This window comes from Medicago truncatula, chromosome 3 (genome assembly GCF_003473485.1).
Source record: "Medicago truncatula cultivar Jemalong A17 chromosome 3, MtrunA17r5.0-ANR, whole genome shotgun sequence".
Taxonomy (NCBI): Eukaryota; Viridiplantae; Streptophyta; class Magnoliopsida; order Fabales; family Fabaceae; genus Medicago; species Medicago truncatula.
This window is the reverse complement of record NC_053044.1, coordinates 13,796,878-13,813,982: the sequence shown is the minus strand read 5'-3', so window position 1 is coordinate 13,813,982 and position 17,105 is coordinate 13,796,878.

Genomic DNA, 17,105 nt, shown 5'->3' with positions numbered 1-17,105 from the left:
TAGTATTTCATAATTAATAAGCGAAAAATAATAATCATAAATATATAAAAATTTTGACTATATTAAATGAGTATTTAAAATATTTTATGGCTTTACAGAAAAACTATAATCATAAAGAAAAATAAAATTTGACTGTATTAAATGAGTGTCAAATATTTTTTTAAACGTTTTTCTAAAATTAATGAATATATGTATAAAAGATAATTTCTTGTATTTTAATTTTTATCAAATAAACTATAATAAATATCTTAATTTTAAAGTATATTTTTTGTTTGAGTGCATACAATAATGTTTGGGCCAACAAAAGTATATCCATTAACCCATCTCAAAATCTTTAGAGAGAAAACCCTAAATCTTGTCCTATAAATACACGTGCCTTCTTCAAGAAAGAATTCATTACGTATCTTCTGAATACCAAGAGAATTAGTGTTAAGGTGGTGCAGTTTGATCCATTGCATTTTTTTAATCAAAGAAATTACACTTGAGTGATTGAGTACGATCAATTCTATATCCTCTTCATCTTTTTTTCAAGTGTATTTCCTTGATTAAAGAAATTCATTGGATCGTCATTTTTCTAACAATTTGTTTGTTGTTCAGATTATGTAAGAAATTCTTGTTGTTTCGATTTGATTGTTTTTGCACGTATAATATACCTGATGAATCCTGTTTTTCTGTTTTTTGTTTATTTATTTTGGTCATATATTTTTAATCTGTTAGATTTATTGCTATCACTGGATAATAGGGTTTGCCTTTGCGATGATTGATTATTATTTTTATTTACAACTGCAACTGTTTGTGTTTTGGGATTATAAGTATACTAGTTTATCTATCAGATTTTTGGCCAAATATTTATTTTTCAGTTTATTTTTTATGCTTTAGCCTATTTGTAGATCAATCGAAGGCCTCAAGGTTGATTGTGTAACTTCAACCAAGACGAATGTTGTTACATCATAGGTATAGGTTTCCTTTTGATAGCTATTAACATTACTTTTTTAAACTCACTCTGATATTCGACTAACATTTATCTCTTCTGGTTTTATTGCATAATTGGGAAAAAGAGATCATTTTCATAGCAACTACGACAAGCAGCAATTAACTGTCATAGTTGATTTCACTTCATCTACTTTGTGCTGGATTACTGATGTTTGAGTAATTGCTTAACTCAAACCATTTGACATACTCAACCCCCCGAAACAATTTATTAGTTAGGATAAAAATAATAATTTAAAATAAAATACAGTTGTAAAGTACATATATACTTTATATTTGTAAAAGCAAATATCTTAATACAACTATAAAATATTTTTTTACAAAAACTACACAATATTACAAGTTACTTTAATAAGTACACTAATTTCTTGAGAAAAAATGTTTGCACGTTTATTCAGATTAATTTCATTTAATAAGAAAACGAGAAAATATGCATTAGAGAAAATGTTTAAAACAGAAGGTTGCTAAAACTATTCAATAATAATTTATCCAAACAATGGAATAGAATCAAAGTTCCTCTATTATGCCAAAAAAAATAAATCAATGATCCATTCCGTTTAATTCCATTCCATTCATTTATATTACGCTCCGCTCCATTTGTTACCATCAATTGTCATGCAAAGTTTAAAGAGAATCACCAACCATTATAAATCGATTTATTTTTGAACAAGCATCATAAATCGATTTAAAATCAAAGTTATCAATAATTCACAATTTGTGAACAGACTAATTTTATATTTATATCAAAGTCACAACAGATATATATGTGAAAGAAGGATGCAATTTTTTTGTGTCAACTCCAGTTAAATCGATTTATAATCAACTTTTTTGTGTCACCACACCTTTTTCTTTCCATCTCATAATAGCTTTCACACAAACAACATCGATTGAAAAGCGTGAGAATATAATCAACTAAAAAATTTCAACAATATATATAACAGTGAAACGATAGCAACACTATCTTTTGAATATTTTCTATAATAGTTACTCTTTTATTAAATGATGTATTGTATGTTCCACTATTTTATGTAAATTCTATTTTCAAAGTGAAGAATCCAGATTAATTCAACTCGATAAAAAATAAATAGAAAATGTGTGTTACAGAAAATGTATCTCAACCTTTTTTCATTAAATCCAAACGTATACTGTTCGACATAATTTGTTTGCTATGCCGCCTTCATGTAAACGTACACGTATGCTTCTCCTTCCTCCGTCTAATAAATATTCTATCGAAGATGGTGATATAAAGGTAGACACATGAGCTATTTTATAGACTATAATAAATGTTTGTATGCATAAAAAATGTTTTGTAATTCAACGGCTGAAAACTGATTTCATTTATAGTTTATTCTTGGATTAAATATATTTTTGGTCCGATAAATATATCAACTTTTCGTTTTAGTTCCTATAAAATCAGCGATTCATCTGTTCTTGATGAATTGTCAAATCACTGTAAAGGTGAGTTACCTGGTTTTAAGCCAAACTCAGAGAAAGCCTCTGAAATAGCTCATGATAGAGTTGTTTCAGAAAGTCCACAACAACAAGAACCAAACTCAAAAATGACTACAAACAAATACTTGTATTGAATTAGTCATTCATTCTGATTACAAGCCATATCATCTTAGTGCTACTCATTCCAGTATATCTTTTGCCATTGCACTAAGAAACTTAGCCAACAAGCAAACCTCCATTTTTAAACCCACTCAACATGCTTGTACAGATAAAGCCTTTGTCAATCATACAAATGCTGAATCAAGAACATCTCATCAGCCAGATTGGACTCTTTGCAGTTCAATGGACTCTAATGATGAAATGATTGATGTGTATACTGATAGTAATCCTCATATTGCTTCTCATCAAACCTTTGACATACCTACCTCATCATCTATTCAGTCTACTTCTGATCAAACCTTAACCATTGCACCTCAAACCATAAATGTCTCACCTCCACCTACCCTTTTACTAGATTATGTTATACTAAACGAGGTATGTGAGAACATATTTGTGGATCTGGACAAGCTTGTGAAGTCCAGGAATAACTTTGTTCACACTGAGAAATATGAAGATTAATAGATTGCTCATAGAGAAAGAGTAGACACAGTAATGTGTGAACTTCAGAAGTTATCTCTAGAAGGTCACAATCACTCTATCAACACTCTTAACAACTGGTTCAAGGATGTTGTGATCAGTATGAAAGAAGTGGAAGCTAATAGGAATCAAGCCAGAAGCAAGCTATACATCACAGATTCTCCATTCTCTTTGGATTCTTCATCAATCATCACTGCAAGTGTTCATGAAGATCTAAGCCTGAATTGGTTAACAAAGTTGAAAGTTCAGATTGATGCTCCAATTCTTACAAAGTTGAAATGTGATTCTGAACAAGAGCAGAAGATTAATAAGCTTGAAAAGGAACTCTTTGAGTAGAAAATGATGTATGATAATCTCAAAAGGAATATGGCTATACAGAGAGAAGAATTCTTAGCTAGAGAAGAAACTCAAGCTAGAAGTTACAATGAGCTAAAGGAAGCAATGTAGAAGCAATCAGAGGATATGACTAATATGATGAGAGAGATGATGGAGATGATGAAGAAACAAGTCAAGCCATAGATTGCACACATTATCTTGTTTTTCAATCATTTCTATTTTGTCTTATGTCTAGCTTCTGCTAAACTGCTACTTTATTTTGCTGCTTCTGATACAATGCTACTGCTTCTGACAATATGTTCATGTATTTTTGTTTTCTCTGAAATGTTATTTAAAATGATCTCATGATATGTTTTTCTCACTTCTCTTGTTTGTCTTTTTTACTTTTTGTTGATGACAAAAGGGGGAGTACATATATTATTTATTTAGGCTCTAAGTCCCACTAATTTAATTCTAAATTAAATTGAATTAGGAGAACCTGCTTCTCATCTCTTAGTCTTTAATTTCATGTGAGATTATTCTGAGTGTGGTTACGTTTTTAAAATGAATTTAATTAACTTGAATAGAACTCAGGGGGAGCTTACAAACCTCACCTTAAGAGCAATTGGACTTAGGGGGAGCTTACAAACCTCAGACCCTAAAAGTCAACTTGTTAATTAGATTAACAACAATTGAACATTTCAATACAAGTGTTTGTCATCATCAAAAAGGGGAAGATTGTTGGAACAAAATGTGTTTAACATTACCATTTTAGTTTTGATGATAACAAAGTATTAAAAATGTCAATTGGATATACTAATATTTGTTCAAGTGTGCAGGATCATAGATAAAAAATTTAAGGGTCTTTATATCAAGCATAGGTTCTAGAAGAACAAATGAGAGCTATGGAATCTACAAAAAGGGAGCCTATCTTACAAGATAGAGTTGGAAGAAGATAACATCTGAAGACATTTGAAACAGCTCATCAGAAGCAGTTCATCAGAAGTTGCTCATCAGAAGCAGTTCAACAGAAGCTATTACCAGAAGTTGACGTCATCAGAAGCCGAAAAACTGGAAGCTTCAGAGTTTGTTAAAAGTTGTTACTCTCATGCCTATGATTATAGAAGGAATGGAAGCCTGCAACAATGGCTAATTTAGAGGAATTTGAAGGCATTGGATGTTTATCCACTAAAGAGCGCAGGAAAAGGACAATAGTGCAATTGTACAACCACTACTCCACTACTCCACTTTTCATGTCTGCAATAGTACAACATAACAGCTATTTCAACGCTCATTTCTCTCTATACTTGGAAGGGATTTGAAATTGTTTCTTCATAAGACAATAACCAAATCAAACAACAGATCATTGGTGATTTGATCAAGCTTCAACAACGACTCGTTTGTGATATGCTGGCAATTTCTAACGTATCTCTCACATCTCTATATAAAGGAGTAAAGACCTGTTGTTTGGATACTATCTAAAACTCTTACAATTTTACAAGTGGCAAACCTCTGCTGAAATTGTTTCACATCATAGTTCACTTAGAATTTCTTAACAATTTTCATATCTTGGAAATTCTAGAGTCTTAAGAGTCACATCTAATTTGTATTGTGAACAGCCCTGATTGTATATCAAGTGTTCAACCTCAAACATTTTCTTTGTAATTCTGTTTGAATAGAAGTCTCTTGCAGTTGTGCTTGAGCATAGGAAGTCTCTTGCAGTTGTGCTTGTGCATAGGAAACCTCTTGCAGTTGTGCTTGTGCATAGGAAACCTCTTGCAGTTGTGCATCAGTAGTTTGAAATCTCTTGCTATTGTGCTTGAGCAACTAGACTTTGAACACTATTTCAGAAATTGAACCTTATAATGTTCTGAATAGTGATTTCAATTTTAGGAGAAGAAAAGGAAAACACAATTCAACCCCCTTCTTGTGTTTTTCTCACCTTCATACAGTTATACAGTCGTACAAGTTGTACATTCATTTATATCCTCTTAAAAAAAGTTGTACATTCATACATTAATAATTTCACGTATTCATACATTCATGCATACACAACATATAAACAACATCATTCATACATGGTTGCATCAGTCATCCAAAGTCTTAGGCCGTATCCCTTCAGTTCGGTCCTCACTCATTATCATTTCAAGTGGCAGGTATTGTTTGTTGTGTAATTTTTTAGAAGGAATCCGTCTAAATGACTTTTGAGGTGATTAGGGAGTTTTTGGTAGGCTTTTGGTTGTATTGTTTGCTGTGGGGGTTGTTCTTTTTTCTTCTTGCCTCTGTCATGTTTAGCAGGTAGAGGTTTTGAGATTTTTCTTTCTTTACTGCCTACATGTATTTTGCAACCTTAGGTGTTATTTATCAAGATGTCAATCTGAGATCTTTGTTTGGTGCACCTACTTTTTCCGTCTGTGCCAATTCAAAAGAAAAGAATAAATCTAACTATTATAATTTTTTTAGATGGAAGTTGCATCATGTACTTCATCGCTAAAGAAGATTGTGATTGGACCGATATTAAGTTTCAAGGACCGTTTATTACAAGCTGCAGAATTTGTTTTTGAGAATTATGAAATAAATGCAATCGGATTTTACGGGAATGGAATTCATTTGGAGTTTAAGACTTTTTCTCAACATTTTATTGCCTTTCTCTATCAACCATTTGATGTATCTAATGGTTTATTTATTAGATTGAGAGGCTGCTGTAGAGACTTTGGATTGAGAGGATCCAGTCGTCTAGTCTGTGTTTAGTATCTTTTATACTAAAGTGCAAAATGAAAATGATTTAGAGATATTAATATTCAGAAGTGATCATGAATGTGAATTTAAAAATGAACCATTTGAATCTTTTTTGTAAAAAATAGGACATTCATCATGATTTCTCTTGTCACATCAAATGGGGTTGTAGAACAAAAGAGCGCATATTTACAAGAAATGACAAGCACAATGATTCATGAAACCAATTTGGCCAAGAATTTTTTAAGGAGAAGCCTTAAACACAACATGATATGTTCAAAATAAAATTGACATCAGAGCTATCTTGAATAAAATACCATATGAACCTTTTAAAGGAAGAAAACCTAACATATCTTATTTTCATCTTTTTAGATGTACGTGTTACATTCAAAATAACAAAGTTCATCTGAAAAAATTTGGACACTATGACTTATATTTTAACTATAAATATATATAAATCATGCATACAATTTTTATTTTTATTTTTTTTTTAACTTTTTTCTTTTCAATTTTACCCTTTATGTAAATTATATTATTTACAATATAATCATTCTTTATTTTATTAAATAATTAAAAAATTCAAATATTTATACTTTCATATAAAATAGTACTATATTTTGTGTAACATTATTTTTCTCAGTTTTACTTTTCACCTATTTTTTTTAGTCCTTCATTGCCAATCAAATAACTTAATTTTTTTTCTTTCAAAAAAAGAAAATAATAACTTAATTTTTTTAAATAACGAGATAATCTATCATTTATATTGACAAAAGTGTGAAACGCTAGATAATAAATGCACGCTTGTATTGAGCATAGAAGACCCAACATTCTCTAGGCATCCCCAAGACCCCAACTATCCTTCTCTGAATAAGGTTCAGCTTTGTTGGGAGCCTTTTTAGTAGTATCATTTTTGCAAGGAATAAATGAGTTTTACCCTTTGTTGTCCAAAACTCTTCCTTAATTCTAATGAATCACACGATTTAATTGTGGAGAAATGGAGTGTTCAGGATTCGAACATCGGCCACTGCATATAAAATATAATATCTCTACCAACTGAGCTAAACTCACGGGGATAATATATACGTATTCAGATAATATATGCGTATAAATGGGCTATATATTTGTGAGTAAGATAATGTTTTGTAAACAACTATGCGTAGTCACATATAGATCATCCAACTAGTGTGATATTGTAGTGGGAATGTTACATGACATTGTCCAACAACATAGTGATACTAGGTTTTTTGTTTTCTTCCCTCTCTTTCACAAAACCTTTTTGTTTTATTTTACGATGAGAAATCCATGTGTCACGTTGTGGTGGGAATACTATGGTTGGGCAATGACATGTAACATTTCTACCACAATGTCACACAAGTGGAATCCAGTCACATATGCATCAAATCATCATTAACTAATTTAAGTATAATAATACATTTTACATTAAAAAAAAAAGTTAATAGTGTTTTACCCCCTGTAATATAGGTCATTTCCGATTTTACCTCCTCTAAAATATTTTTTTTGGATTTCATCCTTGTAATTTGAAAATTTTTGGTTTTGAACTTTCATGAATTTTGACAGTACAAAATCGAAGATATAGCAGGGGGTAAACCGAAATTTGCTCATATTAATTGGGAATAAATCGAAATTTGCTCATATTAATAGGGAATAAACCGAAATTTGCTCAAATTACAAGGGGGTAAAGCTACCTATATTTGCTCAAACTATAGGGGGTGAAATTTTTCATGAAGGTCCAAAACCAAAAAATCTTCAAATTTCAAGGATGAAATTCCAAAAAAATATTTTACAAGGGGAAAACCGGAAATGACATATATTACAGCGGGGTAAAGCACTATTAACCCTAAACAAAAAACTACGATATTAACACATGGACGTCCTTTTTTCGCACACCCAAAACAACCAGGTTAGTCATGTGTAAAAAATAGGCTTAATTGCACTTTTGGATCCCTATCTTTTCAAAAGTTTCGATTTGGACCCCCTAACTAATTAAAATACAAAACAACCCCCTATGTTTTGGATCTTTGACAGTTTTGACCCCAAGACCACTTTTGAGTTAGTCTTCTCTGATGTGGCACCCACATCCCTTAGGTGCCACGTGTCGACCATTGTGGGTGCCACGTTAGCGAAGACTAAGTCAAAAGTGGTCTTGGGGGTCAAAACTGTCAAAGATCCAATACATAGGGGGTTGTTTTGTATTTTAATTAGTTAGGGACCAAAATCGCAACTTTTGAAAAAATAAGGGTTCAAAAGTGCAATTAAGCCAAAAAAATATGACTAATTCAGTAGATGGTTAATTTTAATTCTCAATTAAATTATTGATTAATTCAACTATATGGTTAACAATTTTCTGCACGATCTAAACAAATCATCTATTTAACTTAATTAACCATATTTTTGTTCTTGATTATTTAGGTGTCGTTGATTTACGAAAAGATGAGCCCCCATGAAACATTTTTATTTATGTAAAAACCCTACAATTAGAAAGAAATATTAATAAGATACAATTTTTAACTGTAGTAAGAGTTTCCACGAAAATTGTAAGGGTTAACCATGGATTGTTCGTAAACAGAAATTGATTCTTTTAATTGAAATTGTCTAATTTTTCTCAATTGTGACATCTGAACCACAAATTTAATATCTTTCTTTCTTTATAATTTGATTTTTTTTTTCTCATGTTTAATACGTTTATACGTAAAAATTAAAAAAAAAAAATTGAGATAATTTTATTTAAGACAATCCATTCATGGAGAGCATTTAAACATACCCATATTGAAGAGATTTGACAACTCCAAACTAGAGTGAATAGACGTGTCTTGATAATGTTGAGAGCACTTATACATGCGAAGGGAATACAGTTAAGATAATACACATATAGGCCATGAATCTTCACGGATGAACTATTCAATGAAACTGTTTCTATTTATGGCCAAATTTTATATCAACTATCCTTTCATTTCGATGATAACAATAAGGAATCCGATGGATCTGTCCATGGTTGGTTTCTTCTGAGGTACAAAATCTGAGACATTACATATTCCATTTTTTCCACACGTTGAAAAATGGTAACATGTGAGGTAAGCTTATTTTAATATATTTTACTTAGCAACATGCACCTCATAATTAGTATTAATCTTTAAAAACGAAATTTAAGAGGGTGTTAAGCCCTCTTGTAATTAAAAAACAAACTTTAAGATCAAATCTTTAAATATGTTTTTCTCTTTATAAATAATTAAAGGGAAATGATTTTATGCACGACAATAATAGGTACGACAACAAGCACGACTGTTTAATGGCCCTTGGATGTGTAAAACATATCAATAGATTAATTTTCTCTCTCCTCCCATGTATTGTATGTGAGGCGCTTTATGCCTGTCGTGTGTGTTCGTGGGCCAAAGAGAGTCGTGCCATATAGCACCTCTCATAATTAAATTAACTTTTCGTTTTAGTCTCTCTATTTTTGAATTTTTGATCCACCACAAGTTTTACATCGTTTTAGTATATCATTTAAATTTTTTATTTTTTTCTCTCGCAATGTTTAGTACATTATAACATTCTCTCTTGTAAAAGTTTAAATATCAATATCATCTGGTTTTGTGGGAATCAACAGAGATTTAACAACAAAAAGATCAATGTCAGATCAGCTATCAATCTCATTATCTTAGGAACTGCTATGATAGGTAATCACTTTAAATGTGATGTAAACAATTATATTGCTGACCTTATGCTTCTCAAAGCCTTCTCAGTCAAAATTAATTACGGTAAAGCTCCAACAATTAAAGATATAATGTGGCAGCCATTAGTGTTCAACTAGATTAAATGCAATATTGATGGAGCCTTGGTAGGGAATCCTAGCCCCTCTTCATGTGGTGGGATTTTCAGAGATTCAAATGGTGATTTTCTTGGTGCATTTGCATACAATTTAGGCAACACAAAATCCTTAGTTGCTGAACTGAATGGTGTTATGTATGCCATTGAGCTAGCTAATCAGAAAGGATGGCCACTTCTTTGGCTTGAAACTGATTCTATGTTGGTTACCTTGGCTTTCAAGTCAAAGTCCAATGTTCCTTGGCAACTTAGAAATAGATGGGATGATTGCACGGGCATAGCTTCTGTTATGTCTTTCTTTGTCCCACAGATATATAGAGAAGGTAATCATTGTGCTGATCTACTAGCTAATATAGGTCTTTATTTGAATACTTCATTATGGTGGGATCATGCACCACATCAAATTAGGGAAGCTTACACGAGAAATAGGCTAGGCTTGCCATATTTTAGATTCAGTTGATCTGGTTTTTCTTTTTGGAGGGTTTTGGTTATGTTGTCCCCCCTCTCTATCTTTTGTATCTTTTTTCCTTATATAATATATTCTAGGGACTTGCTTCTTTGGCAAGTCTACTTTGTTTAAAAAAAATATATGAAGGGATGGGATTTAGTCATATTGTGAATATGCTTGATGGACTTTATAAAACTATCTCATTCTAAAAATGTTAACAAGATATTGAGATGTTTGACTGCGGAATGACAACCTAGGTGACCGTTGATGACCCCTCATCATATGGTGATTTATGTATATTTTTGAGTCATTTTAATAAACATATGAAGACGGTTTAGAGAATTTATAGATGAGTTTTTGTGGCATTTTGTATTGTTTGGATTTAAGTCGTTCTAATTTTGATTCTTCCATAATCAGATAACTTCATATGTGTTTTAATTTGAGTCTTGTTATTGATGAATCATTTAAATGGTCAAAGCAAGACATCAATTAATGTTTAGTTTTGAAAACAATAAATTTTATCCCATGTCCTAAGGCATGTTAAAGAAGAACACTTGAAGAATGTAGGAAAAACTACAAAATTCGCCTCAGGCTACTATCAAAAGCACCCATGGCGCATGAGACAACACATGATACCTTTTGTTGTTGTCCCATGCACCCCAGATGCATAGCACATACGCCCATTCTTTACCTTGGTTTTTGGTAAACAATCACTGATTTAAAAATAGTTACTCGCAAGATCAACTAGTAAATCTCGGGACATATTATGTTTGTTATTTTCTACAAAATGATGAATGTTCTTGATGTTGTTATGCAGAATATGAATATAATCGTCGAATCCAACAAAGGTTGAACCCGTCGAAGCTATATTCAAAGGAATAAAGTAAATTGCTTGAAAAAAACAAGTAAATTGCAATGGAATTTAAAGAAACAAACGTAAAATGCATTGATTAAATGTAAATTGGTACACAGATTCATATATTATGACTTGTTACTCGTTTCTCTCTGAATTTCAAACAATATCTTTCGACTTTAACCACTATTTGGCTCCTTTATCTGGCACCAACTTCTCTTCGACTTCTTCTTGCCTGTTGAGCCATCATTATAAAACAAAAAATCTCTTTAAGTTCCTAAAGACAGTTGAACTTGTGAATCGAACTCATTTAATTCTCTTCAAATCCTAAGTCAAACTTCATTAACCATATTTATTATAGCCTATCGAAAAAACAGGCTAACAAATTGCCCCCCAAAAATATATTTTTCGTTTATATCTCCAGATAGTGAAAGAAAAGGACGTTTTTGAATCTTGTTGAGCACTTTTCCTTTAGTCGAAGTGGATGATCACCAACATCGGTATTTAAAGGAAGTTGAAAAACCTTTTATGATGTCATCCAATCAGACTTAGTGGATCACGTTCCAAAATCTGGGAACTACCATTTTCTTTATTTGTTAATAACTGTCAACCTAAGAAGTTGACACTTGTTGAAAATCTCAGACTATAAAAAGGTATAAACTTTTTCTTCTTCACTTTTTCAGTTTTACTCAGACTTTACACTTTCTTCTTCTTCTCTATCGTGAAAGTTCATCGTCTTTTACCTTTACATCGTTCCAGACAAAAGAAAGTTTTCCTTTTTGGAATCAATCATTTTACCAATAACCTTCTGATACTATGACGAACAACACTGAAGATTAACCATCTCAACCCAACACCAGAATGAGGGTTGCTTAATTTCTCAGTGCAAATGCAACCTGGAAATGCTTGGTTTTTTTAGGAGCCGGACCTAAAAGAAGAAAAAGCTCAAATTTGGAAATCTCAGGTATTGATTCCTCATTCCAATTCAACGAATGCATATCTAGGCCCTATTGAAAAAACTAAGAGCAAAGAAATTAAAAAAAAATTCCCTTGCTATAAAAAACATTCGCCTTTGATTTTCACTAAAATCCCTAAGAACCCTTATGACCTTAATTACATAGATACTAGGGTTTTTAGAGCAGCTCCTAGAATCGAGAAAAATGAGTCTTATCTCGCATGGCTCTACAAACTCGAGAGAAAGATAGGAGGTTTCTGGAAAGACTTGGGAATCTATGACCTCAATCAGTTGTTGAGGCAAAGGTCCAAGGTGCTATAAAGATATGTTATTAGTTGCATTACATTTTTTGGATACATCGACCAACAACCTCCATTTGAAATGTGGAATGCTCACACCTACACTGCTAGATGTTGCGGACAGTTGTGAGTTAGACATTACTTTCGATTTCAAAAGAGGCACCTTTGGTAACTATATTATAGACCATTACAACACTGATACTGAGGAAGTTTCTAACGAAAAGCATATAGCATTTTTAACCTTCAGGTTATCTATGTATGTTTTTTGCTCTAGATCCATTCAAGTAGCAAAACATTATAAAACCTTAGCTTATCAACTGCATGAAGGCAAACAAGTTTGCGTAAGCAAACTCCTTTTAGGTTGTTTGTACGAAAATTTCAACCAAAGGGCAGCTGACATGAGAAATAAAACCGAGAGTCTAACTATTCCTGGTCCAGTATGGCTATTTCAGTTATGACTCTTTTCCACTTTTGGATCAGAACTTGGTGCTTTCCTTCCCAACGACTTCGAGGAAGCACATAAGGAAAGGTCAACTGAAGGAATTGGATTTTCTATGCTTCGATACAAAGAAAACAAAACCAGTCAAGCCCTTTTCTCATAAGCTTTTAACATCTTCTTGAGTTGTAATGTTTATACACCCTCTTTAGCTCCTTTTTCGGCGAGAAAATGTGGGCCAGTGTGGTTTACAAGAGAGTTTCCTGCAAAGAACACTGAATATGAAGAAGAGACAAATGCTATCTGGAAAGCTTACCTGACTCCTATGCTACTTTCTAGTAGGGCCACTTCAAATACTTCGAGCGATTATTTTGGGGTGGATGGCTATCAACCAAATCTAGTAGCCAGACTGTTTGGTTTTGTTCAAGTTCAACCTTGTTCATTTTACCAATGTAAAGAAGATCTAAAGAAAACAAAGACGGAACCTCAATGGCGAACTCTCCTTCAGAAACTCAATGATAATTTTCCAAACTTCAATCTTCTCCACTTTGAGCTTTCGTACGAATGCACTAAGTCATTTTTCATATGGTGGCGAGGATATTTTGAAAAAAAAGCAAAGAAGTGAATCTAGACAACTTGCTTTCCGAACTGATTTTTGCTTTTAATTCTTTGCATAAAAAGTCGAAGAAATCCAAAGGTATGCACATCTGAGAAATTTAGTCCTTTCAAAAAATACTTCGAAATTGTATATGATCTCTTACGTCTTAGTCGAACCGTTTATAATGATGCCAAAACTTTCTTAAGATAAAAATTAACATCTTTCTCTCTAATGTGAAATTTCCTCATTATGTTGTGTGTCCTTTATCTATTCCTATAGCATCAGGACAGAAAACCAAAATTGAAGGATCGTCGAAAGTGGGGGCTTTTTAAAAGAAAGGCAAAGCCCAAGAGTCGAAAAAGAAATAAGTAATACTCTTTCTAATTTCTTATTCTTCCTTCTTTCTTTCGACTTATACTATCTGTGATTTATTTACAAAGATTTATTTATATAATATAACATTTAGCTAAAAATTAAAATAAAAAAATATTTGGGTTTGGGCTGGTATGACACTTGCCACACCAAACCTAGACCATATCCGCCCCTGATGGCAACGTGGGAGAATCTTGCTAAAGAGTCTGAAAGCAAAGAAGTATTCGCTCTTGCACTTATGGCAACAATATACTCTGGACCTAACTTAGACGATGAAAGCAACAATGATGATGAGGTATTCTCTAGATTAACTTTTTTTTTTTGAAGAGAACTCTCTAGATTTACTTGAGAAGAACTTATTTCTACCATTAAATATTTGCTAGTATAAATTTTGACAAAAAAAATATAAAAATTTAGTTGAAAAGGAAGTTACTTTTAACTAGGAGGTCGATGATTTGAAAAAAGAAAAATGATGTTTTAAACTCTCAAAATATGAATATGCTTTTAATGAGTTTCTCTGTATTCATACTACGTGAGCAATAAAACGAGAAATTTTCGTCCCTTCCCATCAATTTCTTTCTACGTGTTTCCACTGTTCATAACTTCATATATTTAAATGCCGTAAGCATTTATGGTGTAACGTTTATTGACAAAAATTGACACATAGCCGACTTTAACAAGGAACAAGAGTAAATGCTTTTTCTGTCCGTTTTGACTCATTTTCTTTTACTATTAGCCACCTCATTCTTTCATTAAGTGATTTAAAGGAACTATTTTCATCTTTTAATACATGCTTTGGTCCCTCAACTTATTTTTGAATTTTATTTTGATCCCTTAACTTTAAACCGTCTCAACTTGGTCCCATAACTTTACCTTCGTTTACATAAGTGGTCCCTTCGGTTAATTGTTTTAACATAAGAGACCACTTAAGTAAATAGAGATAAAATTATGGGACTAAATTGAAACGGTTTAAAGTTAAGGGACCAAAATGAAATTCAAAAATAAGTTGAAGGACCAAAGCATGTATTAAGCCTTTAATTTATAGTTTAAAATAGGCAAAATTACATTTTTAGTCCCTTGACTTAATTTCAGGTAACAATTTGGTCCTTTATCTTTTTTTCATTTTAATTTGGTCCTTTTTGTCAATTTTCATATACATTTTCAAGCTTCAAATCTAATATTCTTATGCAAACATAGACGAGGATTATAGATTTGAAGACTGAAGCACAATAAGAAAATAAAATCATGAATTCTTAAAATTTCGTATGAAAATAGACTAAAAAGACCAAATTAAAATGAAAAAAAGATAAAAAATTAAACTGTTACCTGAAATTAAATTAAGGGACTAAAAATGTAATTTTGTCTTTAAAATATTACCTACATATCAAAAGATTTCGGCCATGTTATGTTGGTTGAAATCTTCTCCTCAAAAAATAAAAGTTAGAATTCAAAATTGCAATCAAGTTCAAATTTAATGAATGTTTTTTCCTTTAATAGCCTTTCAACTATGGATTTTAAGTTCCTTCAAAAAAAAGAAAAAAACTATGGATTTTAAGCATCTCTCAATCACTATTTACCTATTTACGGAGCAAAGTAAAACTCTGTCATATTGAAAATTTATTTTAGTGCAGTGCCACGGTGGTACCACTTTATAGTGTTGGTAAAAATTTAAAATTATTTAACGCAACAACCACATCAGCGTAAACTTTGTCAAAAAAAAAAAAAAACCACATTAGCGTAAACGTAACGAGATAAGTCGTGGTCTCTTGGCATAAATATGTTGCTATAAGTTCTTTCTTGATATGCCCATAATCTAAGGATTCAGAGTGCCGTCCCGGGCGGAGCCAACCATCCGGCGAGTTTGGGCACTTGTCCGGGCTCAATTAATATTTCTTTTATATTTAGCCCAACCCAATAGTCCATTAACCCACTTAAAAAAAAAAACAAAACAAAAATTTAAGCAAACTCAACATTTTCACACGCGCGCACGCAAGAATTCTTAGCTCTATAATTTTTGTCCAGGCTCTATAAGATTTATGGCTCCGCCACTACAAGGATCCACTATGTGACAATCTACTATGAAAGTAGAGACAACGTTTCGAAATGGGTTCGAATATAGACTGGGAGATGGGTCTTCTTCCTTTTGGTATGTGCCATGGACTAAAATTGGGAAGCTGTTTGAACATGTTTTATATGCTGATATTCTTGATTTCCACTTGACAATTGCTAATGTGAATCAAGATGACATAATTGGGTGTTGGGTCTTTTATATTCTCCTGTAGCCGAGGCTATCTATGGAACCCCGGTGTGTTTGAATGGTTGGATTCAAGATGGCCATACGTGGAAGGGTAATCTGGATGATATTTATTCGGTGAAAGCTAGGTATAAGTGGCTATTCAAGTGGAACACAAGCCAGAATGAGGTCTTATCGTGGAAGTGGATTTGGCATTTTGTTGCTCCATAAAAGATTAAATTTATATATTTGATGGTTTGTCATGATGTTGTTCCTACGAAGTCGTTGCATAACAGAGGTATGCTAGACACTAACAACTGTCAGTGGTGCCTCAATAGTGGTGAAAGTAGCATGCACTGTTATTGTTCGTTCGTTAAGCATCTTTGGCTTGCTCTCGGATTTGACAATATTAACTTCTATTTGTAGAATTCTACGGTCATCTGGCTCAAACAAGGCACCTTTAGCGCAAATAATCATTTATTATCTGCTAATCGTTTGTGGATTTTGTGCACACAAAACTCACTTTGTATGGAGAGTGAGATAATTTCTATTTTATCCTTAAAGGTAAAAATCTACAACTTGGAGACCATCAAATTGTAGAGTCTGGCTTTATCCACAAATATATGAGGTTGTTGTGTGACTTGGTATCCGAAGGAGAGTCTGGCCGTTGTCTTGAATGTTGATGACATCAATTTTGGAAATCCCAAAACATCTGGTTTTGGTGGCGTTCTTCATAGGAATGATGGCAGTTGGCTATATGAGTTGGAAATGTTGGTATTTCCACAATCATGCATGTTGAGTTGTTAGCTCTGTATCATGGCATGAAAGCAGCTTTAGAAAGATGATATAGAGATGTGATTTGCTACTCTTACTCGACTCTGGCTGTTCAGTTGTTTCACTAACAGTGAATCCTTACATCATTATGCGGCAATTATCAGT